This window comes from Oncorhynchus masou, chromosome 29, assembly GCF_036934945.1.
Source record: "Oncorhynchus masou masou isolate Uvic2021 chromosome 29, UVic_Omas_1.1, whole genome shotgun sequence".
Taxonomy (NCBI): domain Eukaryota; kingdom Metazoa; phylum Chordata; class Actinopteri; order Salmoniformes; family Salmonidae; genus Oncorhynchus; species Oncorhynchus masou.
This window is the reverse complement of record NC_088240.1, coordinates 39,889,925-39,917,090: the sequence shown is the minus strand read 5'-3', so window position 1 is coordinate 39,917,090 and position 27,166 is coordinate 39,889,925. Positions and strand designations below refer to the sequence as shown.

General features: G+C 41.3%; 2 pseudogenes; one reads left to right on the top strand and one right to left on the bottom strand.

Moving 5' to 3' along the window:
• Window positions 1-26,506, bottom strand: part of LOC135519602 (coiled-coil domain-containing protein 148-like) — an 82,485-nt pseudogene extending 55,979 nt beyond the window's left edge.
• LOC135519634 (plakophilin-4-like) overlaps window positions 4,764-27,166 on the top strand; it is a 100,878-nt pseudogene continuing 78,475 nt past the window's right edge.

Below are 27,166 nucleotides of genomic sequence, written 5' to 3'. Positions count from 1 at the left end.
CTCCTAAACTGCTGCATAAGTTTTGGTATCAAAGTGGTGTGAAAAGAATTTCCCGTTTTGACTAAGTGGAACTTTACACAGAGACGAACCAAGAAGCGAGACACCCCACTCACTGTTTAAAAAAACAACATTTTCTGGTTCAGTGAAAGTCAATGAACTAACTAAGTAGACCAGATCCAGCTGCTATTGCATTGGTGTCTATAGGAGACACCCCCAGTTAAGTATTCTGGAAACTATTATTCTTTTTTGCAACGTAGTAAACTATCTTCATTTATCCACAATCTTTGGTATACAGCTACAATTCAAAGTGACTCGTAGCAGGTTAGGAGAACTTGCTCAGCAGGTTCAAGGATGGAAGGCAGGTGGGAAAAAAGGAGGCGAGATCAGGTGTGACCATTCTAGCCAATGAGAGGGCAGATACGCTCGTGAACAATATGCACAACTCGGATACTGGTGCACTTCACAAAATAGATGACATCATGAGGATGAAAAATTATGTGGATATGTTGAAGCAACATCTCAAGTCAGGAAGTTAAAGCTTGGTTGCAAATGGGTCTTCCAAATGGACAATGACCCCAAGCATACTTTCAAAGTTGTGGAAAAATGGCTTAAGGACAAGAAAGTCAAGGTATTGGAGTGGCCATCACAAAGCCCTGAACTCAATCCAATTGAAAATTTGTGGGCAGAACTGAAAAAGCGTGTGCTAGCAAGGAGGCCTACAAACCTGACACGGTTACACCAGCTCTGTCAGGACAAATGGGCCAAAATTAACCCAACTTATTATGGGAAGCATGTGGAAGGCTACCCGATACATTTGACCCAAGTTATTAAACAATTTAAAGGCAATGCTACCAAATACTAATTGAGTGTATGTAAACTTCTGACCCCTAGGAATGTGATGAAAGAAATAAGAGTTGAAATAAATCATTCTCTCTACTATTAGTCTGACATTTCACATTCTTAAAATAAAGTGGTGATCCTAAGTGACCTAAAATAGGGAAGTTTTACTTGGATTAAATGTCAGGAATTGTGAAAAACTGAGTTGAAATGTAGTTGGCTAAGGTGTATGTAAACTTTTGACTTCAAATTTATGAATTAAAGTTTACAAGGAAGGTGCACACAGGTTGAGACATTTTTTTTAGGTGACAGACAGTGACACATGGAAAGAAAGTCACACATTCAATATCGCCTTGCAAACTCTTGCCTGCATCTTGATGATCTACGGTGTAATCATTAGTCTAACAGTCCCAAATGAGAGTTTATTTTGGAGAAATCCAGGTATGTTTATCCCCGTTTCGTTCGTGTTGGCTTCTGTTTAAAAAACGTTTTACAACAGAATCGGTGGAATGAATACACCCCTGATCACACATAAACACAGTTCACATTCATACCAGTCACGTTGTATTCCTTTCTAAAAAAATGTTTTTATATATTTTTTACTTTTACCCCCTTTTCTCCCCAATTTCGTGGTATCCAATTGGTAGCTACAGTCTTGTCTCATCGCTGCAACTCCCGTATCGACTCGGGAGAGGCGAAGGTCGAGAGCCGTGCATCCTCTGAAACATGACCCAACCAAGCAGCACTGCTTCTTGACACAATGACAAGGACATCCCTGCCGGCCAAACCCTCCCCCTAACCCAGACAATGCTGGGACAATTGTGCGCTGCCCCAACCAGGATCTCTAGTGGCACAGCTAGCACTGTGATGCAGTGCCTTAGACCACGGCGCCACTCGGGAGTTCTCCACGTTGTATTCCTTCTTGCGTTTATGCACTTTCCTCCTCTCACCTTTTCACTTCGCTTGTGGACTCCAATGCACAACACATCAGCTGTATGTGACCAGCCGAAAAAACCTTTCCAAGCCAAACCATATCATAACTCCTACACACAGCCCACATCGTTGTCACCATTTTTGCTAAAGTAATGTCATAGTCAACATAGCTTATAGAACTATCATGTTAGTAAACCCGTTACAATCACGCAGTAACGTTACAGTGTACAGTCAGTAAAAGTTAAATAAGCAGTTTAGCAGTTACACTGGCGGGCCCCGGTGGCAATGAATTTGTAAAACCAAAATCTTACCTTGAATTGGAAGAGCTCCAGTGTTGTGTTGCACAGTCATAGCCAGCTAGCTGACAAAGCATCCCTTTGTTTGAGCTGGTTGTTTGAGTAGGGTAAATTAGCTAGCTAGCTACATTTGCTAGCTCAGTAAGTGAAAGTGAAAAAAAAGACAAAATATAGCTCTCTTGCTTCTCCTTCATTTTTTAAGCATTTAATTTATTCAACTATTCTTTCTCGTTCTTTGAGTCAACTACTCACAACATTTTATGCACAGCAGTGCTAGTTTGCTGTAGCTTATGCTTTCAGTACTATTTTAATTATCTGATCCTTTGATTGGGTGGACAAAATGTCATTTCATGTTGTAAGAGCTCTGATAGGTTGGAGGACATCCTCCAGAAGTTGCCATAATTACTGTGTACGTCTATGGAATGGGGTGAGAAACATGATCCTCCTAGGTTTTGTATTGAAGCCATTGTACCCAGGGGAGGATGGAAGCTAGCTGTCCTCCGACTACACCATGGTGCTCTCTACAGAGTGCTGTTAAGGCTACAGTAGACCTCATTGCAAAACAATGTGTTTTTAACCAATTATTTGGTGATGTAAATATATTTAGTAAAGATTTAAAAAGGATAACCTTTTAAATGTTTTACTATTTTTATTTATGTGAAATTCAGTGAGGATGGTCCTCCCCTTACTCTTCTGAGGCGCCTCCACTGGTACGGCTGTTTTGTTCTGTTCGCATTAATTAATTTGCAGTAACATTGTCGGTATTCTAAGCCAAACTGCTATTGAGTATTTTTGTTTGCATGCATGACAAACTAGGCTATTACTTTCAGCATTGAGTTTGCATTATTTTGGTAAGACAGCTGTGTGTACGGCTGCATTCACATAGGCTGTTTGTATGTAATATGTTCATTACCCTATCTAACTTGTTGCTTATGTTCATTATGAAAATGTCACTGCTTTGGTGTGTATAGGGCATTGTCCTTTGTGCTGATACAGCGCAGCGGTGATTGGTGTGAAATCTGTAGCCTTCCTGCCAATTTAAACAGCCCCCTATGTAATTTTATCCTGGTGCCAGTTCTCGGTGTTAATTATTAGGCTGATACCCCATTTTACGGACCCAAGATCCCTATGTAAGAATATATATTGCAATTTGAATGTTCAATATTCATAGTAGTATGGAAATTATGAAGTCTAATACATCCACAGTGCAATTTCAATTGATTTGTCCTATTTTGCCAAATGAACTAATTGTAGTTTAATAAAAAATGTTTATAACAACTTTGCAAAATTTTAAAGCATTATATAGTCCAAATATTGCATTTTTACACTATTTGTATCAGTTTGCATCAGTTTCAATACGGGACTTTTATTTTGAAGGCAAACCGCAAACGCCACTATTGTGACTAATCGTTATTGTGGTTAGCTTCACATAGGTGGCTCTGACTGCTTGGCGCTGCTGAAAACGACTCATCTGTAGATTACTTGCTTTTCTGTATGAAGCACAGGAGGATGGTGGCACCATATGGGGAGGATGAGATTGTGGTAATGGCTGTAGTGTAGTGGAATCAGTGTTATGGTATCAAATACATCAAACACATAGTTTCCATGTGTTCTTTTGCCCATCTTAATATTTATTTTTATTGGCCAGTCTGAGATATGGCTTTTTCTTTGCCACTCTGCCAAGAAGGCCAGCATCGCGGCGTCGACTCTTCACTGTTGATGTTGAGACTGGTGTTTTGAGGGTACTATTTAATGAAGCTGCCAGTTGAGGACTTGTGAGGCGTCTGTTTCTCAAACTAGACACTCTAATGTACTTGTCCTCTTGCTCAGTTGTGCACCGGGGCCTTTTAAAATTATAAACTTGGAATAGCTAACACACTGTGCCACTGGAACACAGGAGTGATGGTTGCTGATAATGGGTCTCTGTACGCCTATGTAGGTATTCCATTAAAAATCTGCCGTTTCCAGCTACAATAGTCATTTACAACATTAACAATGTCTACACTGTATTTCTGATCAATTTTATGTTATTTTAATGGACCAAAAATGTGCTTTTCTTTCAAAAACAAGGATATTTCTAAGTAACCCAAACTTTTGAACAGTAGTGTATGTGCCGTTCCTCCCCCAGCAGCCTCCTGTGGATTAGGCAATATTTATTATTAGGCCAACTCCTGAACAAGATAAATTCACGTTTTAGGTCGCCGTATAGGCTACTGTATGAATCAATTAATGCGTAACCTTGGGAGTATATGACACAAAACAGACTACCCTACATAAAGGTCAGTGGAGGCTGGTGGGAGTAGCTATAGGAGGACAGACTCATTGTAATCAAGTGGTTTCCATATGAGTCAAGCAAGTGGTTTCCATATGTTTGTTGTGTTTGATACAGTTGCTTGTATTCCATTGAACCATTACAATGAGCCCATCCTCCTATAGCTCCTCCCACTAGCCTCCACTGATAAAGGTGCAGAAAGGGACTGACAATGGGGAACAATTTACTAAATGATTATGGTATCCTGCTTAACAAAACGTGTAACCAAGGAAACTGTTTTCCCCTTACCATTGGTCTATTCAACAAAGCGAGTCTCCAGTGAAACGCCCTCTTTTACAAACTAGACCCAATGAATACTGAAGCTGCAAACCTACAGCCTAGGTGACGTCATGCATACTCGTATTCCTTTGGCGTGGAAGCGGAGAGAGAAGAAGGGATCTTGTTCTTGACTATGGAGGCGAGTTACACTGCATGGGACTAGGAGCGGACTTGTAGAGGTGCTACTTCCATTCTGATTAAGTTACATGTTCCAATGTGGATCCACGCCAAAACACAGCGATCACAATAATACTCCTTAAGGTACAGGCTCGTTTTCATTCATTCTGAAAGCATGGAGAAAATCTGTAAAAATGAAAACATCTGCAGGCTAAAGGTCTGCGCTAGACAAGCTACTATTTAAGTCCTCTTTTTTTTGAAATTTTTTTTTTTTTACTATACAAACAGTGCAGCTTTATTTCCTGCTTTTGTCTTAGCCTATACATAGCAAGCAAGGACCATAATGAAAACTAATCTTTCTCTTGTGACAGATTCACTACCACGCACACCTCTGAGGGTCATTCACTGGGTATTGAGTGTGCCCCTTGATACATTGCAGCCGAAACTTTTGATTTGTCCATTATTGTATCTTGTGGACGTTACATGAAGTGTTACTTTTGTAGGATTTATGACTCTGAGGTCGAAATGCACCGGTCGAAAATGAATAGGCAGGTGAGTTTAGTGTGTGGGAATCTGAGGAATGCGAGGATTAGGGGCGGAGATTCATGCTCTTCCCTTCTTAATTTTCTCACGTTTATTTAGATTTAAACTCACGGCTGTATTCATTTCCCTAACCTGGTCAATCAGTCACTATATTTGCCATTGGCGTTGATGCTTATTTTTTTCAATTCTCAAATGACGTAGCCAGATTAAAATGTTGTACAGTTCTGCACCAATTTCGAACCAAAACGATCTTTTTTTTGGTCACGCTAGAGAGTGACCCCCGGTCCTTTAAATGTCGCTTAATATAAGTTATAACCCTAATAGTTGTAGACCGATCTAACATTGATGCAATGTATTTGGGATTGACTATGCTGGTGTTTATTGTTTTTGTCGCCCGGTTAACAGTTTCGTGTTTTAATATCAGCTAGTATAAAGAAGAGAAAAAAATCAGCTCGACTACTTCACGTGTCCCATCGCCGTTTTCTGGATTCATGCAAATCAAGGCAAAACACGTTTGAGCAGATTGATACTCGGCAACTCGACAGAAAAGTGAAGTCGTGTCAGTCTGAAGGCCGTGTGAACGGTTACTTAGTGTAAGGAACAAGGCAATATTTTTGTGTGCCGTTTTCTTTTCCCAAGCGCGCACTATTGCCTAGATGTCTCGGTGGAATCACTGTCCTACTCCGGATAGATAGCAGGAAAACTGTTCCCTACAATTGCGATGCCAAGCGAGCCTACTCGATCTCCTTTGAAGTCTCCACGTTTTCTTTTCATGTAGTTTATTTAAAATGAACCAATAGCAGTGTTCACAAATATCTGAACTAAATGCTCCATAGGAATGAGAGAAGGCGGCAGCCCACAACGTTTAGAGGGAAAATGCTTTCATTATCAATATCACTGATGTTGATATTTCAAATAACTCAAACCGTATAGGAGTAGCCTGCTGTGCCATCATCACACTTTGTCATTCACAAGACCAGGTATATCCTTACACACTGGCATTGGAGGACCTTTACAAGGACGGATGCACTATGCAGAAATAGATATGTGACTGAGACCAGTACAACTGCCTCTGGACACTTGTATATGATTAGAACATATTCTTCCATCTCACAACATGTACACAAAGGCATCAAAAAGGAATTTCCTTGGTTATCATGGGCAGCTGAAACACTGCGTAGGTTTTGTGTCTGGGCGAATTGTTATGGATATTTGATGGACAGCTGTATGAAATAGTTATTTGTTCAGTTCTGCCATTTATCAAATCACTTTAGGTCCAGTTTGTGACCTCTGCACTCTTTGGTGTGCAGGAGTTTGTTCAAAATAACCCTTTGGTTATGCTAAAGAATTGTTTCTCACTGTGGTCCTCTTCCAATCCTTCTCCATGTTTCCTATTCTGTTGAAAAGTGTTATGTATGTTTGCCTGGTCATCTATTGGTGTCAAAGATGATAATTGAACATGGCATTGATGTAGCATACTATAATATCATCAGCAACCTAAATATCAGGAACATCTCTAGTCTCCAGACGTGGGTCTATTTGCTTTTAGAGGCTAGCTCTGGACATACCTAGCCCTAAACTGTACAGTAGCTGACCAGGTGGTGGAGGTGATATTTGAGGTCACAATTGTGCAACTGTACTCTGAGTCAGTGTGCTCTCGCGGTCAGATGCACGATGCAATGCTCCTCGTGACTCACATTACCCAAGCCACAGTCCCAACAGCTGACATCTATTGAAGGAATACACTTAATCTCAAAACATGAAGCTTTCTCATGAGGTATTGCAGCAAAGGCTCTAGGTTTTGTGCACGTGTTCTGCTATGGAGAATGTGATTTTGCTCTTGCAGTGCATAAATGGTGAGGAGTTTTGTGTGTGTGGTTTTCGCTCCTTTGTGGCAAGATGGGAGACAATCGCAAATGTCTTATTGGAGTCTTGTGGGTTTAACAACAACAACAACAACGTTTGTTTGAATAGTCTGACCCCATGAGAGTTTCTGCCCCTCACTCTGCTCCTTATCTGGGTATAGATGCAATCAATTAATGCACTGTACTCCTATGTTGTTGTCAGAGGTTTTGGCTGTAGATGAAGGCTGCTTTGCTTGCATGGTGTTGGGAACAAATGCTGCTGTTCTAGTCTGAGTCTGCACAAACACAGCCAAGTTCTCTCTTAAATGGCACCCCAATTCCCTTAGTACACAACTTTTGTCCAGAGCCTTATGGGCCCTGGCCAAAAGTGGAGCACTATATAGGGAATAGGGTGCCCTTTGGAACTCGCTGCCTGTTTTGGTGCAATTATTTTGAACCCATGCTCATGTCAGTTCCTGTTAAACAGAATCTGACATCAGTCAGATGAGTAGTTCAGTTGCTCTTAGACGCCCCTTCTTGATAAGTCATTCTCTAATGCTGCTCAGACAGACAGTAGCACGGCAAACTCGGCTCACTCTGCTACAAATCTAGGGCCCTATAAAAACAGTTTTGAAAAATTTCCTGAATTCTGTTTTCTCTTTTCTTTGTTTTCACTCTCAATTAACATTTATGGACTTTCCACAACAATGTTAAACCACTTCACAAGACAATTTTTGAGGTCTGGGAGAAATTGAAGAAGTTTGGATTTTTGGGTGCAGTTACCCTTTTAAAATGCAAGTGTGCACCAGGAAGAGGCCATTATTTGGTTAAGTGCTGTAGCACTCATGTGATTGCAGAGTTCTTGAGGACGACCACAAGTTGTATAAATTCCACGTTGAGCCTGTAATATCGATCCGTGTTTTGGCACATGGGAAACAGACTTTTCTGGGAATAGACGAACTGTGAGCGGAACATATTTTAATCGGTGACCTTGTCAACAGAGCGAGAAGAGACAAACCAACACCCACACATGAAAGTCTGAACCGCTGACCTCCCTAAACTGGAGTATTTTAATAAATACCAGGCATATTGCTGAATCGAGGATAGTGCCCTATCAGATTTAATGCTAACATTCATGAGTTGTACTGTATATGAAAATCAAGGTGATTAAAGGATTAAGTTCCACATGCAGTGTGCATTCAGTTCTCCTACTATAGGCTGTTCGGTTTGTGGTACAGTGAAATGATTTGGTGAGGCCTGTGCGGCTGCCTGCCGCTCTGCTGATCTTACTGGATATATATATAAATTCCTGAAAGGTTTCCAGATTTCATGCTTTGGTTGGATCCTGGGCGGCTGAAGATAATGAACACAAAGCATGTCAGCGCTTTGAGAGATTAGGCACACAGTGGATTTTTGTCCAGTGAAATAGCCCTCCATAGTCCTGGCACACTGAGAATGAATGACCAGCGGCTCTCCACTCTCCAGCCTTGTGCTATGTGGAGTGGATAGCAGTGAATGGGAAAGAGCCATTTTAATTTCAGTGTGAGTTGCTCCAGATGTGGCTCACTCGCTAGAAGAGAGTATTTTCTTCTAGCTCCTAATCCTACCTGCAGTTTTACCTCGACAGGGAAGGGCAGGATGGCATATTGTTGAATGTTTCAAAGACTAAGTGCTTGTTACTGTACAACTCCGGGGTGCCCGCTCTCTTGTTACGATAGGCAGAAGCCTGAAGGGGACAGGCCTTCTCCCCGCTGAGCACATTTGCCGAACAAACAAGGCCTCCAGAGAATTCCGCAGCAGTCAGTGAGCATTGGATGACTTAACCTGGCATGACTCCGTGTGATGAATGGACAATTGTTAATCCTAATGTCAAATCGCCGTAAGTAATACACATTCAGCAGTGTCCAAAATGGCCAGTGGTTTTGTTGTTTGGTCGGTATAGATGTTTTCCTTCATCGAGAACCCTATAGTTAGATGTATCACCCAGCCTCGCTATTCAGTGGTGCGCTGACTCTTATAGGCTTCTGGTGAAATAGTACACGTGTCGTATCGGTTGGTCGTCCCAGAGTGGTGTGTGCAGGCACGCTTGGGTGTCGGATTTGGTTTGAGGTAGCCTTGCGTTGTCATACGCCAAAATCACATCGTTATCACGCCTTCCTTGGAGGTTTGGAGAATTTTGTATTGCAAAAAAATTGTTTGAATGGTCAGCTGATCTTGATTTGGATGTTACATTTCAAGAAACCTCCCCCTACGCCCGTAGAAGGGGTGCTGTGTGTTATGTGCGTCTGTTACGTTCCCCAGTTTCTGTGTTGTAGTTTGTGTATATGAGTGTTTCAGGAGATGGCTTCCTGAAATCCCCCAGCAGCTGATTGGTCGCCTCCACGATTAATTGGAGAGCTGACCCCGCCCCCTCGTCAGGATGCAGCTGTCTCCAATTTCCAATGCCTTCTGAAGCTGTAAAAGCCAGTGTTCTGTTGTTCAGGGGAGAGATTGATTGTGATATAGATCATTGCTGAGAGAGGAAGTTGATTGCTGAGGGGTATAGCATGTTGGTTGTTGGTATGTACTATGTTGGTTGTTTTTCTTGGTAGCAGCTTTGGTATGTTCTGTGTTTGTTGCTTTGTCAGAGCTTCTTTACTAGGTAAGACCTGGGGGGACCACCCCCTGTATTTTGGTTAGGGCACCAGGTGGTGCTAAATTAGGTAAGTAGTGGGTAGGCAGGTAAGGTACGAGAGGGGGCTTTGAGATGTACTTTCTTTGCTTTGGTTCCGTCCAGACCCCTTTTCCCCATATTACTGTGAATGAATAAATTCCTAGTAAGCGGTAAATTCTGCCTTTTGTCCTCCTTACTCGCACCTACAGTCCATACCTCTTTCGCTTCATGGGGAGTTGAGTTGTAGCAGGGTGTTGCATTCCCTCTTCACAGAGGCGTGCGTAACAGCATCACTGTTATCCGTCTGGGTAGGACACATCAAGTGTAGCCGACATTTTGCCTTTTAAAATGTACAAAAAAATATTTCTTGAAATTGAACGTGCTGGTGAAGTTAAAAGTCACAACACGTTCTAAACTGCTCTGGTGACAAACACAGTTTTTGCCTCCATTTGTCCACATGGCTGCTGGCTGTGCTTTGCTACCACCGGAAATATCTTGATGATTATTTTGTTATTGTAAGAACCCCAAAAAATGGTGGCAGTGGGAGAACTGAGTAATAAATGCATTGTGAAAACCTTTGATGTATTACAGTACTAGTAGTAGGCTAACTGAGCTAATAACTAGTTTACTTTACCCAGAGTTTAGCTAAGGTTATATTAGCTAGCAATCTTGTTGTAATCATAGTAAATAGAAAAAGTTTCCAAATGCATTTGCAGAAAACAGCCATGGAAGAGGATGAAATTGCAGCTCTAGCTGTCAGTGAAGGGAGAGGGTATGCTACTGAACACCGTAGGCTTTGCGGGAGGACATGATGAAAAGATTCTCTAGTTACAGTCCGTAGAGGAGAACAACTGAGGACAGAGATAATAGCAACATAATATCCAGTGCTGTCAAATGTAATTATAATGAAGCCTATTTTCTTTTTGGCTCCGGTAGACCTGCTGTCACTTGGGGCCAAAGCCAGGCCACTGGTACGTTTCAGCTGGCATTTACATAGCAAAGGCTAACCGTGAACTTTAACACCTTCTCACAAAGCAACTATGTATAAAATGGAGAACACCATCATATTCGTGGGAGTCCCTAGTGTGGTTATTAGTTTTTTTAGGCCAAACTGTTCAGAGACTAAAGAAGTTATTTTTGAAAATGCAGCTTTTTTTGTGATGTCTCATGGCATGACAAACACAGGTGCAACCCGGCTACCTGCAGATGGCTACCTGCAAATGCGGAAGGCCGACAAAGGCGCATGCGGTGGATTGAGATGCAGCCCATGCAAAAAAAGGATATCTCTAGTTTATCCTAATGGTTTTGATGGGGATTTTCATACATTTTTTTTTTGTTTGTTTTTTAGGATACTTCAATTGACACAGAGAGGAACGGGTGCTGTTTTCTGTTCTCAAGTAGACTTTTAATTTTTGTCTAGTTGTAAGATATCCAATCTGTTTTATTTGATTGTCACTGTCTCAGTATTAGAGGTCGACCGATTACTGGAGTACAAAAAATGTTGACCGAGTACAAAATACCGACTAAATCGGCCTATATATTTGTAATAATGACAATTACAACAATACTGAATGAACACTTATTTTAATTTAATATAATGCATTAATAAAAACAATTTAGTCAAATAAATAATGAAACTTGTTCAATTTGGTTTAAATAATGCAAAAACAAGGTGTTGGAGAAGAAAGTAAAAGTGCAATATGTGCCATGTATAAAAGCTAATGTTTAAGTTCCTTGCTCAGAACTTATGAAAGCTGGTGGTTCCTTTTAACATGAGTCTTCAATATTCCTAGGTAAGAAGTTTTAGGTTGTAGTTATTATGAGGACTATTGCTTTCTATACCATTTGTATATCCTATACCTTTGACTATTGGATCTTCTAATAGGTACTTTAGTATTACCAGCCTAATCTCGGGAGTTGATAGGCTTGAAGTCATAAACAGCGCAATGCTTGAAGCACAGTGAAGAGCTGCTGGCAAATGCAGGAAAGTGCTGTTTGAATGAATGCTTACGAGCCTGCTGCTGCCTACCACTGCTCAGTCAGACTGCTCTATCAAATCATAGACTTAATCATAATGTAATAACACAGAAATACTATCCTTGGGTCGTATTAATTAATATAGTCAAATCCGGAAACTATCATTTAGAAAACAGAAATGCGGAACCGTTCCGTATCTTATCTAACTGGTGGCATCCCTAAGTCTCTAAATATTGCTGTTACAATGCACAACCTTTTAATGTTATGTTATAATTATGTACAAGTCTGGCAAATTAATTACGGTCTTTGTTAGGAAGAAATGGTACTTTCAAATATAAAATATTTTGATTTGCTTAACACATGATTTCATATGTCATTTCATAGTTTTGATGTCTTCACTATTATTCTACAATGTAGAAAATAGTCAAAATAAAGAAAAGTAGGTGTCATTTTGACTGGTACTGTGTATAAAATTGTGTAGTGCAAATCCAACCCTTGTAATTTAGGTACAGTGTGAAAATAAGGAGATGACAATTAGGTTACATAAGATTAGCGTTACAGTTAACATATGAGTTCCCCTATTAGATAGTCCAGAGGTTACCCTGAGCCTGTCCAGAGCCTGCTGGTTTTCTGTTCTTCCTGACAATTGCATCCACCTGCTGTCCAAGATCTAAATCGGTCCCTGATTAGAGGGGAACAATGTGGGGGGGAAGCAGTGGAACTGGCTTCGAGGTCTGATAGAGCAACTATCACTGACCCTGGATGCGCTAGATACATATCATTGACCTTTACTCTTTTCGGTCAATAATATGTGACCCGATTTAGGAAACTAGGCGTATGTCGCAAGACAAAGGAGATGATTGTGGACTACAGGAAAAAGAGGACGGAGCACGCCCCCATTCTCATTGACGTGGCTGTAGTGGAGTAGGTTGAGAGCTTGCAAGTTCCTTGGTGTCCACATCACCAACAAACTAACATGGTCCAAGCACACCAAGACAGTCGTGAAGAGGGCACAATAAATCTTATTCCTCCTCAGGAGACTGAAAAGGTTTGTCATGGGTCCTCGGATCATCAAAAGGTTCTACAGCTGCACCATCGAGAGCATCCTGGTTGCATCACTGGCTGGTATAGCAACTGCTCGGCCTCCGATTGCAAGTCACTACAGAGGGTAGTGCGTACGGCCCAGTAAATCACTGGGGCCAAGCTTCCTGCCATCCAGGACCTCTATACCAGGCGGTGTCAGAGGAAGGCCCTAAAATTGCCAAAGACTCCAGCCACCCTAGTCATAGACTGTTCTCTCTGCTACCGCACGGCAAGCAGTAGCGGAATGTCAAGTCTAGGTCCAAGAGGCTTCTAAATAGCTTATACCCCCAAGCCATAAGACTCCTGAACATCTAGTCAAATGGCTACCCAGACTATTTGCATTGCCCCACTCTCCCCCTCTTTTACACCGCTGCTATTCTGTTATGGTCTATGCATAGTCACTTTAATAACTCTACCTACATGCAGATATTACCTCATCTAACCGGTGCCCCCTCACATTGACTCTGTACTGGTACCCCGTGTGTATTGTCTCACTATTGTTAATTTACTGCTGCTCTTTAATTACTTGTTACTTTTATTTCTTATCTGTATTGTTGGTTAGGGGCTCATAAGTAAGCATTTCACTAAGGTCTACTACACCTGTTGTATTCCGCGCATGTGACCAACATTTTATTTTGATTTGAAGTCACAACTTCACAGGAGAGCCGTTTTGAACATAAAAGAACAAGTTCAAAGAAATGCCTTCTCCAACATGTGACATTTCCTGTGCTTTAATATCAAACTTGTATGCCGTCTGTAAATATGAATAAAAGTCTAGTTGGTTCAGCCACAGAAAAAGTCAGCAGCCTTCCCGCTAGCCATGATTGGCTTAGATAATGAGTGGTCTGGACATGCCGAGAGATGAGTTTGTTGTGATGGACTACTTTCTGGAGGGCGATCGTGCCATGCTGACTCTCTCTCTGACTCTGAAAATGAATCAGTCTGCCGTGAAGCTTTCATCCATGTATACCGGTAAGAATCTAAGATCGAACCTGTTTGTCATAGCTAGCAAACGTTAACTAATCCGTTTGTATTGCTAGTTAAAGCTTGCTGTTAGCTGGTCAGCTTGAGTTAGATGGCTGGCGTGCTAACGTTACACTGTCTATTGGGATTTTAGTTAATTTTTAACATTTTGCTACATAAGACCGAATACAGGTGGTGAGTCACATGCGGTTTTTATTAACATTTTGTTGGCTTTATAATTGTGAGAGAAATGTAACTATCTTGTAGCTTACAATGTTAGCTGACTTTTCTCAAAACGAACATCCAATGTGGCTAGCTACTTCTTGTCTTTCATGCTAGCCTGCACAGCCAAATATCACGCCAGAAAAATCAACATTTTAAAAATATTGATATGCCCAGCATTGTAAACAGTTTCTCCCCTCTTTCTTCAGCTCATCTCTAAATAACAGAGAAATGTAGTGTAAACCAGCCTGCTGCAAACGTTCAAAAATGTTCTGTCACCAGTGCTTGTTTTGTTGAAATGTTTAGTCCTCGCACACTCTTACTATGGCACTAATCTGGTTAGCAAGGCATTTGATTGGTGGACTTGTTGCGAGGGCATCACTGATTTACACCAGGTTCCCACCCCTCATTAACTGATTTCTGCATGGAACTTCTCAAGAGAAGCCTGATTCTCGACGAGGCTAGGTTTGAGGTGATGGCATCTAACCTATATATTCTCCTCAATCCATGTGGGCTGATGTCAGAGGCTTATGCAGGCTGCGGAGGCTCCAAGTCTAAAACTGCAACGGTGTATAAGCCAACCTTAATACAGAAGCCAACCTGCAGGATCCCTTACGCCTCACCTGCTTCCGTCATGGCCATTCCAAAAGCAAATGAGAAGATTCACTTGTTAAATGTCAAGCAATTTCAAAGTGCTGTATGTTTGATAATTAACTTCAGTGAAAGGGGTTGAGCCATTTGAAACAGTTCCAGTACATGACATTTATATTGGCATTTCATCAGATGCTATTATGTACTTTTTTATTTTTTATTTTCTTTACAGCGGTTGGTTTTAAGATCTAGTGTTCATGTTGAGCTAGAATACTCGCATCAGAAGCTTTTTAACTTGATAAAGACACGTGGCTCACGGTCTTGATAAAGTGACCAGATCAAAGCTGATGAATTTTGAGCCTTGAGCGTTGACAAATTAGACATTTCCACTGCACATTCTTCTCTTCGGGTTTTCCCTTTCCAGGACAAAGTTCTGACATGATCCTAGAAGCAGAGAACATTCCCAGAATAACCCGCAATTTACTCCCTCTGTGTAATGTCAGAGAAAGTTGACAACTCTATGGCCATTGGCCACTACGCCAACAGCTATATACTGTATAATGTCAGGCAGTCGACCCATTAAAAGGGCAGATTTTCCACCAGTTTTACTATTGAATATGTCACTGGCGTGTAGGGCCTCATATCAGCCCGTTTCACTTCAACTGATTGCCAAAACCTCTATTTGGATCATGTATTTAAAGGGCCAGTGCAGTCTAAATGCATTTTCTTCTCATGTGTTTTGTATCCTATTCTACAACAGCTGATAAACAGATTTTCTTTTCTTTCTCAGTGTTATTTCCTGATAGTTGCTGGTTGAAATTACAATCTACACAGGAACTTCTAATCAGCATGTTTTGCATGTGTGGAATGTCAGCTTGCCTGGTGACATCACCTGGTGGTAGATAAGTTAAAGGTCCAATGCAGCCATTTATATCTCAATATCAAATCTTTTCTGGGTAACAATTAAGTACCATACTGTGCTTGTTTTAAATTTAAAAAATGGTAAAAACAAATTGCTTCTTAGTAAATGGCAATTACTCAAACAATAATTTTGCTAGGACTGTCTGTGTGGTCTGAGAGAGGAGGGGAAAACTGAAAACTAGCTGTTATTGGCAGATCAGTTTGTCACTTTCTTTCTGTCACCAGGCAGTCCAAAACTCCATCCCACCAAACAGGCTGAAATTTCACTAAACACTACTTACACTAAAAGGGCATATCATAATTTAACCACTTTCACAGTATTATTCCAACCTTGTAGTGTGGATATATATATATAAAAAACACACAGGAAAATCACGTTTTTGCTAGCACTGGTTCTTAATAGACCAATAAGTTCCAAATCTGTCTGCTAATAACGGTTCATTTAGTTTTCCCCTTCCCACTCAAGCCTCTCCCAGAAGTCATAGCAAAGTTCTTGCTTGGGAATTGTTTTTGTTGCAAAAAAAGGAAGCTATTTTGTTTCCTTTTTGACAATATTTAATGGAAAGCTATTACTAAGGTACTAAATTGTTACCCATAAATGATTTAATATTGATATGAAACAGCTGCATTGGGCCTTTTTTTAAAACTCCCAGCTGCTCATACCTTCCTCACAGTTGTTGATATGACGAGCTAGTTTGACCTTCAGAAATGGTTGGTATTCATGAAATGCAGTACATTGATAATACTTGAACAGTGATTTTTTTTTTTTTTTGAAAGCGGAGCATCACGAGCTGTAGCATGATGAACGTGATGACACTGCACTTAGGGCTATTGCTCCCTCCAGACATGCATTGCAGTCCAATGCCTTTGATTTAAAAGCACACATTTCTACCTCAGAGCAGTAAAGTTATGCTTGGACTACATGAATCATAACTGAGATTACAACTAAGGGGGAATTTATTTTACTAACCTGTTGGGTGTGATTTATGTTTCAATTAAAAGCCCTTGTCATAGATCCCTCAACCCAGCTCTCTCCCACTCCTCCCAGTGCTCTATATCCCCATTCCTGTGGCTTTATATTATAAGCCATCTTGTGTTTCAAAGAGTTCCTGTTTTAAAAGTGCCATTAGCTGGGTCGAAAGGTTCATAGATGCATTTTAACAAAGTAGAGCGTGGTATTTAGCTCACTGGCCCCACCAAAGCATTGTTTTTAAAAGGGCCGCCGAAGGTGATTGAACTTTTTGTTGTTGCCATTTTCCTCATGCTCATTTCCCTTTCTCTACATGGCTCAATGCATGTTAGAGCCCCAGGTGCATACTGCATTTTGATTTAAGTTTTATTTGTTTATGCTAAGCCCCCAAGGAAGAGTCTAAATGGAATACATTGAGTTGGAACACATCAGCTTAGCTAACCTCTTATACACCCCTTGTGCAGGTAAATGCATGCAAATACTGTGACAATCTCTACATTGTATTGCATGCCCCATCCCTAGATTGGAAAGTAATTATGTACTTGGCCTTTTCTATTGTATAGGCCTTTTTTATTATATATATATATTCATTTTTTTTATCTCTATGCAGTTTTACCTGTCCTTGAAGACTTGACTCACAGAAATAGTTGAGCTGTTCCAGCTAAGGGTTTTGCTAGAGTGAATGAGTGATTTGAAAGAGAAGTTTACTTGTGTAACACACAATGATACATTGGCTTTTATTGTGCAGGATTCTCTGAGACGTTGGTGCTCAGCTTTGTAGCTTGCGGTTTAAGGTCAACGATACACCGCGGGGCAGTAACTTCACAGATTCAATATGACAGGACAGTTTGTTTGCACCAAAGCCAAAGGAGGGAAGGCAAATGTGAAAAATGAAACGAGATTTAAAATGAGAAACTGATTTTTAGCTTGATTTCAAAGGTGAAAGGTGCTTCACTTTTTTTTCACTTGCTATGACTTAATCTATTGCTCAGCACACTGTAGTATTGCAGAAGCTTTCCAAGGAGCTGAGATATAACAATTATGAATGTTAAGCGTTCTAAAATTGGGGGAATAGTGCTTTTACAGCCAGGTCTGTTTTCGTGGCTGTGTTGAAGTCCAGGACAGTAGAAGACTGGTGTTTTTGTCTAGGCAGACAACAGAGTGCAACGTCCCGATTTTGAAACAGCCCGTAGAGACTGAACACTGTGTGGAGGCCATGAGGCCATCTCACCTCCCACACTGCAGGTCAAGGACATCTGCAGACAGGAGCGATTAAGGTGGGGGGGCCTGTTTTTTTGGGGGGGGGGGGCGTGTTAATGAGCTGTAAAGCTATCGGTGCTACGCTAGCTGCACGCTAACTGGCCCTCAATGATTGACTCGCCTCAGACGGAATTATTATTTCTTTTCACGAGAAATGTACTCCATCCCCAATACCAAGGCTGTTATTAACATGCTTTTCATGCAGTTAATAGTAACAACCCCCTCATTTGAATGGACGGCAGCATGGTTCTCAGTGACCCCCTGCTCGCCACTCTCTAAAGAGGTGAGTATTTTAATAGGCAGAGTTAATGCAAATCAGCCTTCACGGGAGATGTCGACAGATCCAGTTTGACTCTTTCTGCATAGACTCTATCATTGAGCATATACTGCTGGTAGTTCCTATTAAGGAATAGGTTGATGTCCTGTTTCTTACCCAATAATCTCCTCCCATTGGTTATTGGGATGGGGTTTATATGCCTTTCTTCCATAGTGTCAACTTCTCTCCCATTTTTATGGTGGTTTGATCCTTTTCCATATCAATGACTAAATGCTGTGTGTGTGTGTGCATTAATGACGGTAACACTTTTTTACATTTGAAGTAGTTTTCAAATCAAATTTTATTAGTCACAGTTTTACACTTTTAGATTAAGTTACTTTGCACCAGTGGTAGGCAACTAGATTCAGCCGCGGGCCGGTTTTGTCCAAGCGAATGGCCGGAAAACAATTATAATCATTTGTACCCTGCAAATTGACCACAACTAAGCCCAAAAATAGATTGTATTTGGGAAATAATTTCGTACCTTGATAACATTGAGTCACGATCACATGTAAATTTTCTTAATTTGTGGGAATACTTGGCAACAGATTTCCTAAATTAAACTACTTGTTAAGTTTACTTCCTGGTGATTTTGGGCTACAACAAAAACAAAACGCCTTTTGCCGACCACTACTTTACACAAGCTCCTTTTAATCTTTATACATGTGTAATACTGTAATTACTACAGTAACAGCGCTATTTAATATTATTTGAGGAATTGCTTTGTAGTGGCATAGTAATGGAGTTGAGCGGTTTTTGCTATTACACATTTGGAATACGGAATCCCAATTCCTCTGGATTGTAGTTGGCAGTTCCATCTGTGACTTAATATTTATAACATTGTGTTCAGCTGGTTACCTCTCACTCGCTTTGCAGTTTATAGCTCCTTTTTGTTTTTGATGCCAATGGAATTTATACTTGTGCGATCACCAATGATAGAATTCTGTGTCAAAGGGAAGCTTAAGCGATCCCGTGCCTCTGTTTCCAAGCTCAAACGGAAGCCTGAATCTGCATCCCATATTCCCTATATTGTACACTGCTTATAGTATTCAGGTAAAATCAAATGTATGCGTCTTTTGCTCAAATTGTGTGACGTCCATGAGGCAAATGGTGGTCACACCTGATACTGACACCCCTACATTTGTTTTTAAAGGTTTCTATGACCAACGGATGCATATCTGTATTCCCAGGCAGGGAAAGGGCCTAACAAGTTTATTTCAAATGCCTGAATATCCTTTTCTGAACTGTGTAACTCAGTAAAATCTTTGAAATGGTTGAATGTTGCGTATTTTATATTTTTGTTCCCAGGCAATAGGGTGCCATTTTGGGACACGAACCTGTGACTGTGAAGCGTGACAAATTTCTACGTGGACGTTGACTCGGAGGGCACATGACGGCAAGACAGCGAGCTCATAGACCAGGAAACCGGAGGACGGGAGTTGTGAGGGACGGCTGGCGGGGGCGGCACGGCTTTGCCTTTATACCACATGTAATTTTCTCATGGTGTTGTAGAGGGAAAATGACACAGCCCTACTGGGCACTCTGCCCACGGCTGGATGGCTGCTGGATGCTAGACCTGTCAATACCAGTGATGCAGCATAGCAGATAAACAAGGTTGAAGTGATGTTGATACTTCACTGTGATCATATTAATTCCCCCACTATACACTCACAACATTCTACAATTGCATGTGTTCTTGCGTGAGTACACGCACAGTAAAGTGACAGGAATATCCCAAAGAGGGGTGTGTGTGTGTGTGTGTGTGTGTGTGTGTGTGTCTAATTGTTGCTGCTGTCATCCCCCTTAATTTCCCATCCACTTTAATGAGCCTACAAGGATGCCCTATTGATGAATAGGCAGCCAGATAAACTTAATGCTGTTCTTCCCAGTGGTGTGATTTGATCATTTGTCAGAGGACCGTGAAGGCAGTTCATCAGCTGCTGTAATCGGTCTAAAACGGGGGAAGCAGCCGATGTGCTGTGCACGCTCGGTCATTCACTCCAGGCAGGATGCATTGTGGGAGCCAGATCACTGCCAATAGTAGGCCAATTGTTATGTTAATGCACCTTTTACATCCGATTTGATTCCAGTCATTTCGATCATCTTGGAATTTCTCACGTGTCCTTTCCATAAAATCCTGCACACTTACAATGTTCACATTAAAATTTGATAACCACCTGAAATGGGAGAAATAAATCACCACCTATGTGAGGCAGAATGGAACATTGATTAAACTGAATTTATTTCCGCCTTTCCGGCTGAAAGAATGAATAACTTTCACCGCGGCTCTGATCACCATTTAATTTCCCTTCTTTATGAACCGCTGCGGCGGCTTGAGTGTTATTTCTGTTTTGGCTTTGTTTTGCTGCTGTATTTGCTTTAGCAAATGAGCCTGTCGTGTTCACTCTCATGGAGAAAATTGGAGCATTCATCTTGTATTCAGCTCTTCCAGGGAGAATCCTAAATTGACTTCTGTGTTTTGTCCGTGTGTGACCAACATTTCACTTCAGAGATTACATCAACCCACAGAGCCAATGCATAGGCCTTGATTCTTGAGGGTGTGCAGCAGACTCCATTTGATGCTCCAGTCCCCCTTTTTAAGTCGTCAATTCTTTGGGCGTCATTTTACATTCAATCAGAGCGTAATTTATGGCCCCAGCCCCGCGCTGTCACGACACGTTATTGATGACCTATTTTGAACAGCTGATTTTAAACATTTGGATCAGCGAGGCTTGTGGCTGCCAAGTAAAATGTTTAGGGATCTAATAGCCTGCCGCGTTCTGCTGTCAAAGAAGATGTCATGTATACAGTACCAGTCACACGTTTGGACACACCTACTCATTCAAGGGTTTTTCTTATAATAGGGTGCCATTTGGTATGCAAGCAGGGTGAATGAACAGAACAGGAGAAAGTTCCTCAAAGAGTGACCGCTCATAGTCTTCTGGTTGCACAATGTAGACCGATTTTTCAAATATTACACATGAAGTAATCTCCCTCTTGTCCACTTGCAATGGTGAGTCGCTTTGGTTTAATGCATTTCAGTGGAAGAGGTCTATCTGGGTTATAAATTGTATGAACTGCCCTGGTGTGACTGTGTTTCTTGCCTAAATTCCTTGTTTACCTTGAGCCATGCCTTGTTCACACACGCTCTGATTAGCCTGGAGTGATTTAGATGTTCCTACATTTTGTAGGATATGATTCAAGGACATCCGAGGCGGACAGAACATCTATAACATTCCTCCCACATTTCAAATCCCTCTCCAGTCATCCTATTGAGTCGGAGGACACTTGACTCGAGGTCTCGGTCTATCCACACAGCTAACCTCTGCCTTTTTAAAAACATTCACCCTCTTTTAATACCATATCACCACGTGAATAGGTAGGTTTTTGATCTACTTCTGGGTTATATAGTGTATACAGTAATACTGGGTGGATCAGGGTGTGTGTGTGTGTGTGTGTGTGTGTGTGTGTTATATATTTTTATCTCCAGCATGGACTAGGATACATTCCTCCAGCTTTTAGGGTGTGTTACAGAGTAAAGCACTTTCAGCTTTTGAGCCCTTTCAGAAAGTAAAATGTTTAGGGATCTAATTGCCTTTTGTGTTCTGCTGTCAAGGAAGGCATCATGTATACAGTACCAGTGACAAGTTTGGACACCTTCTCATTCAAGGGTTTTTCTTTTAATATTTTCTACATTGTAGAATAATAGTGATGAGATCAAAACTGAGAAATAAAACACATGGAATCATGTAGTAACTAAAAAAGTGTTTTATATTTGAGATTCTTCAAAGTAGCCACCCTTTGCCTTGATGACAGCTTTGCGCACTCTTGGCATTCTCTCAACCAGCTTCACCTGGAATGCTTTAACAGCAGTCTTGAAGGAGTAATGCTGAGCACTTGTTGGCTGATTTTCATTCACTCTTCGGTCCAACTCATCCCAAACCATCTGGGTTTAGGTTGGGTAATTGTGGAGACCAGATCATCTGATGCAGCACTACATCACTCTCCTTGGTCAAATAGCCCTTACACAGCCTGGAGGTGTGTTTTGGGTCATTGTCCTGTTGAAAAGAAATGATAGTCCTACTATGCACAAACCAGATGAGATGGCGTATTGCTGCAGAATGCTGTGGTAGCCATGCTGGTTAAGTGTGGCTCGAATTCTAAATAAATCAGTATCTCCAGCAAAGCACCATCACACCACTACCTACATGCTTCACAGTGGGAACCAGACATGCAGAGATTTTGGACTCATCAAATTTGGACTCATCAGACCAAAGGACAGATTTTCACTGTATAATATTCATTGCTCTTGTTTCTTGGCCGAAGCAAGTCTCTTTTTTTAAGTTGGTGTCCTTTAGTAGTGGTTTCTTTGCAGCAATTTGACCATGAAGGCCTGATTTCACACAGCAGGTTGAGAGAATGCCAAGAGTGTGCAAAGCTGTCAATCAAGGCAAAGGGTGGCTACTTTGAAGAATACAATATATATTTTGTTTAACACTTTATTATTTTTTGTTACTACATGATTCAATATGTGTTATTTCATAGTTTTGATGTCTTCACTATTATTCTACAATGTAGAACATGGTCAAAATAATGAAACCCTTGAATGAGTAGGTGTCAACTTTTGGTGTGTGAGTGAGTGTGAGTCACACACAGTTGAATTCATACATACACCACAGCCAAATACATTTAAAATCAGTTTTTCACAATTTCACAATTTTCAGAATGTGAAATGTCAGAATAATAGTAGAGTGATTTATTTCAGCTTTTATTTCTTTCATCACATTCCCAGTGGGTCAGAAGTTTACATCCACTCAATTAGTATTTGGTAGCATTGCCTTTAAATTGTTTAACTTGGTTCAAACGTTTTGGGTAGCCTTCCACAAGCTTCCCACAATACGTTGGGTGAATTTTGGCCCATTCCTCCTGACAGAGCTGGTGTAACGGCGTCAGGTATGTCGGCCTCCTTGCTCGCACATGTTTTTTCACTTCTGCCCACACATTTTGTTTTATGGGATTGAGGTCAGGGCTTTGAATGGCCACTCCAATACCTTGACTTTGTTGTCCTTAAGCCATTTTGTCAGAACTTTGGAAGTATGCTTGGGGTCATTGTCCATTTGGAAGACCGATTTGCGACCAAGCTTGAACTTCCTGACTGATGTCTTGAGATGTTGCTTCAATATATCCACAATTGTCCATCCTCATGATGCCATCTATTTTTGTGAAGTGCACCAGTCCCTCCTGCCGCAAAGCACCCCCACAACATGATGCTGCTACCCCCGAGCTTCACGGTTGGGATGGTGTTCTTCGGATTGGAAGCCTCTCCCTTTTCCCTCCAAACATAACGATGGTCATTCTGATCAAATAGTTATATATTTTTTTCATTTTGGACATTTCTCCAAAAGTACGATCTTCGTCCCCAGTTGCAATCCGTAGTCTGGCTTTTTTAATGGTGGTTTTGGAGCAGTGGCTTCTTCCTTGCTGAGCGGCCTTTCAGGCTATGTCGATTATAGGACTTGTTTTACTGTGGATGTAGATACCTTTTGTACCTGTTTCCTCCAGCATCTTCACAAGGTCCTTTGCTACTGTTCTGGGATTGATTTGCACTTTTCACACCAAAGTACGTTCATCTCTAGGAGACAGAATGTATCTCCTTCCTGAGCGGTATGACGGCTGTGTGGTGCCATGGTGTTTATACTTGCGTACTATTGTTTGTACAGATGAATGTGGTACCTTCAGGCGTTTGGAAATAGCTCCCAAGGATGAACCAGACTTGTGGAGGTGTACAATTATTTTTGAGGTCTTAGCTAATTTTCTTTTGATTTTCCATTGACGTCAAGCAAAGAAGCATTGAGTTTGAAGGTATGCCTTGAAATACATCCACAGGTACACCTCCAATTGACTGAAATTATGTCAATTAGCCTATCAGAAGCATCTAAAGCTATGACATCATTTTCCAAGCTGTTAAAAGGTGCAGTCAACTTAGTGTATGTAAACCCACTGACCCACTGGAATTGTGATACAGTGAATTATAAGTGAAATCTGTCTGTAAACAATTGTTGGATAAATTACTTGTCCTAACCGACTTGCCAAAACTTTAGTTTGTTAACCAGAAATGTGTGGAATGGTTGAAACACTTAGGTTGGAGTCATTAAAACTTGTTTATGTAAACTTCCAACTTCAACTGTATATGTATATATTTCAAGAGATGGGCAAAAGGAGGTGTGTGTGTGTGTGTGTACAATGCCTCTTTTTTTGCCCTCTCAAATCATTGAAGTGAGGTTCATCTCAGTAGAATTCATGTCATTGTACTTGGAGAAGAAAATTGTGTGACATGAAATTTTGTTTCTGCAGGGGGTGTGTGTGTGTGGGTGCTCTAGGGCCTCGGCCATGTTGTGAAGTATGTGAGGCTCCCTTTAACTTGTTTGTGTATAACACATGCTTTAAAACCAAATTACATCAGCTACTGTAGTTTAGTTTTGACCATAGTCAGCAGTCTAAGCATATCTGCTTTGTCTCTAATAGTTTGGGTTGGGACTTTTACTACTTGATAAGAAATATGTTGCATTCTTGCTGAAGTCTTGATGTTTGTTTTTTTGGCCCGACGTAGAATTACAATTTCATGTCTGTTATTTTTTTGGGGGGTTTGTTTATCAGCGCTGAAATATGGTATCGACCACACTTAGTGAGGTCTGAAAAGGCAGCCAGAGACCGCATATCACTTTTTATTTAGCGAAGTCAATATGCTATTTGAACGAGGCAATTAAACATTGTAGGTGTTTAGGGACATTGCCATGGCTACTTTGCGCTGTGTAATGGATGTCTGGTTCCCTACGAGCTCTTTATTGCACACGTCCAAGGCATCGATCAGTGGTATTCGAGTGGAGTTAATTATGCCCTTTGTTTTCTGCCCTCATGCCGGCTTAAGAAGTCCAGAGGAACCAATGATTGGGGGGCCAAGAGTTTTAATGGAATGTTATACTTGGACCAGTATAACCCATTTATTAGGCCTTCTGCATATTGTACGATCAGCTTTAGGTTTTGCCATGTGGCGTAGGTAGACCTGTACGAGGGTTGCTGGTCCAATGATCAAATACAGCATACATTTAATTAATACTTGTGTATATCTCAAAGGTGGTAAAAGTAAAAATCCCTTACCTCATTTCGTAGTCATAGTAAGGGGAGCACCACATTGTGGTAGGCTTTCATTCCAAATTCTGTGAGTAGCTAGCTCGAGTCCGCTCACATCTCTATTTGAGAAGTTCGATTTCCCAGGCTTTATGTTTGAAGACCGAGCAATCTGCTGAGACTGCCTGCCTCGGAAGTTCAGGCTAATGTATAATTATATCTGAGCTCTGGTTTTCCCTTCCACGTTTTGTTTTTGTTCAACACTTGTGACTTGGTTAATTTGGGTGTCAATCAGCCTTATGAAGCCTTCGTCTCCACAGTTCTTCTCTTCCCTCGTGTTGACTGATGCTATAATGGGTATTATTACCCTAAGCCACATTGTGTTCAGTCTCATGACCAGAAGGGTTGTCTACTCTTTGTAGATGGGGAAATGGGAGATGAAGGAATGTGTCTGTCTGACAATCTGTTCGATTTTCTTTTCTCTGCTCCCTGGGGATGATGCCATGCATGGCAGGGGCCACAGGTCAGTTGTCATGAGAAACTGAAAAGTGATGAAGTAATTAGTCTCTACTGTGGACTTCTTTTTGAAGGTGCAGTCCAACTTGATTTTCCTGTGTTTTATATCATATTGTACAACAGCTGATAAAAATAAGAGTTTAAAACAGTCCTGCTCGAGAAATAGTTTATTGCTAAATAGCAGTTTGTCATTTTTTTTAAATGGAAATCTATTTCAGTAAAGTTGTAATTGTTACCCAGAAATGATTTGATATTGATATAAAAATGTCTTCATTGTGCCTTTTTTTGTTGAATTTCACCCCTTTTTTCTCCCCAATTTCGTTGTATCCAATTGTTTAGTAGCTACTATCTTGTCTCATCGCTATAACTCCTGTACGGGCTCGGAAGAGATGGAGGTTGAAAGTCATGCATCCTCCGATACACAACCCAACCAAGCCGCACTGCTTCTTAACACAGTGCCATCCAACCCGGAAGCCAGCCGCACCAATGTGTCGGAGGAAACACCGTGCACCTGGCAACCTTGGTTCACGCGCACTGTGCCCGGCCCGCCACAGGAGTCGCTGGTGCGCGATGAGACAAGGTTATCCCTACCGGCCTAACCCAGCCGACGCTAGGCCAATTGTGTGTCGCCCCACGGACCTCCCGGCCACGAACCCAGGGTCTCTGGTGGCACAGCTGGTGCTGCAGTACAGCGCCCTTAACCACTGCACCACCCGGGAGGCCCCATTGTGCCCTTTTAAAGACATGTTCCGGAACTTTGGCCACTACTAAGAATTTGAAACGTCCCGCTTTGGGCCAGATGTGTCCGTGTAGTTCATACCTGCATAATCTGTAAGGAGATTTACAGTTTTTCTGGAAACTGCTGCGCTATTTTACTTTCATTTCCCCCCACGTGGGCCAGTGCCCTAACTGTTTGAGTCACAATGAGCTTCATCCCTTCACCATTTGAGTGACAGCAAGATGCACACACAGCAGAGAGCGAGAGTGAGCAATGTGGTGCACATATGTTACGTGGTACGCAATTTTAGGGGATCACCTTTGGCTCGTGAGTGCTACTTTCAGAACTACTGGCTAAGAAGGCTACAAAAGCACCGGAGAATCTCTTTTAAAGAGGCTTCTGCAGCCAGATTAACTATCATGCAGAGGATTTGAAAGTCACCCATTGATGTCTAGACCAGGGTTGAAGGGCGGGAACCTGGTTACTGAGATTTACCGCCCAAAACCACTCCCCTTTCCCAGGATAAATAACTGTAAAAGCGGAAAATTATAATAAATTACTTTATATGAATAGCATGACGGGAAATGGAACTGTTAAATTAAATGCGATATGTAAATCTGGATTCTCTATGGCTTTCGTTCTGGTCACTGCGTTGATGAATCATCAACGCTTAAGGTGGGGACTGACA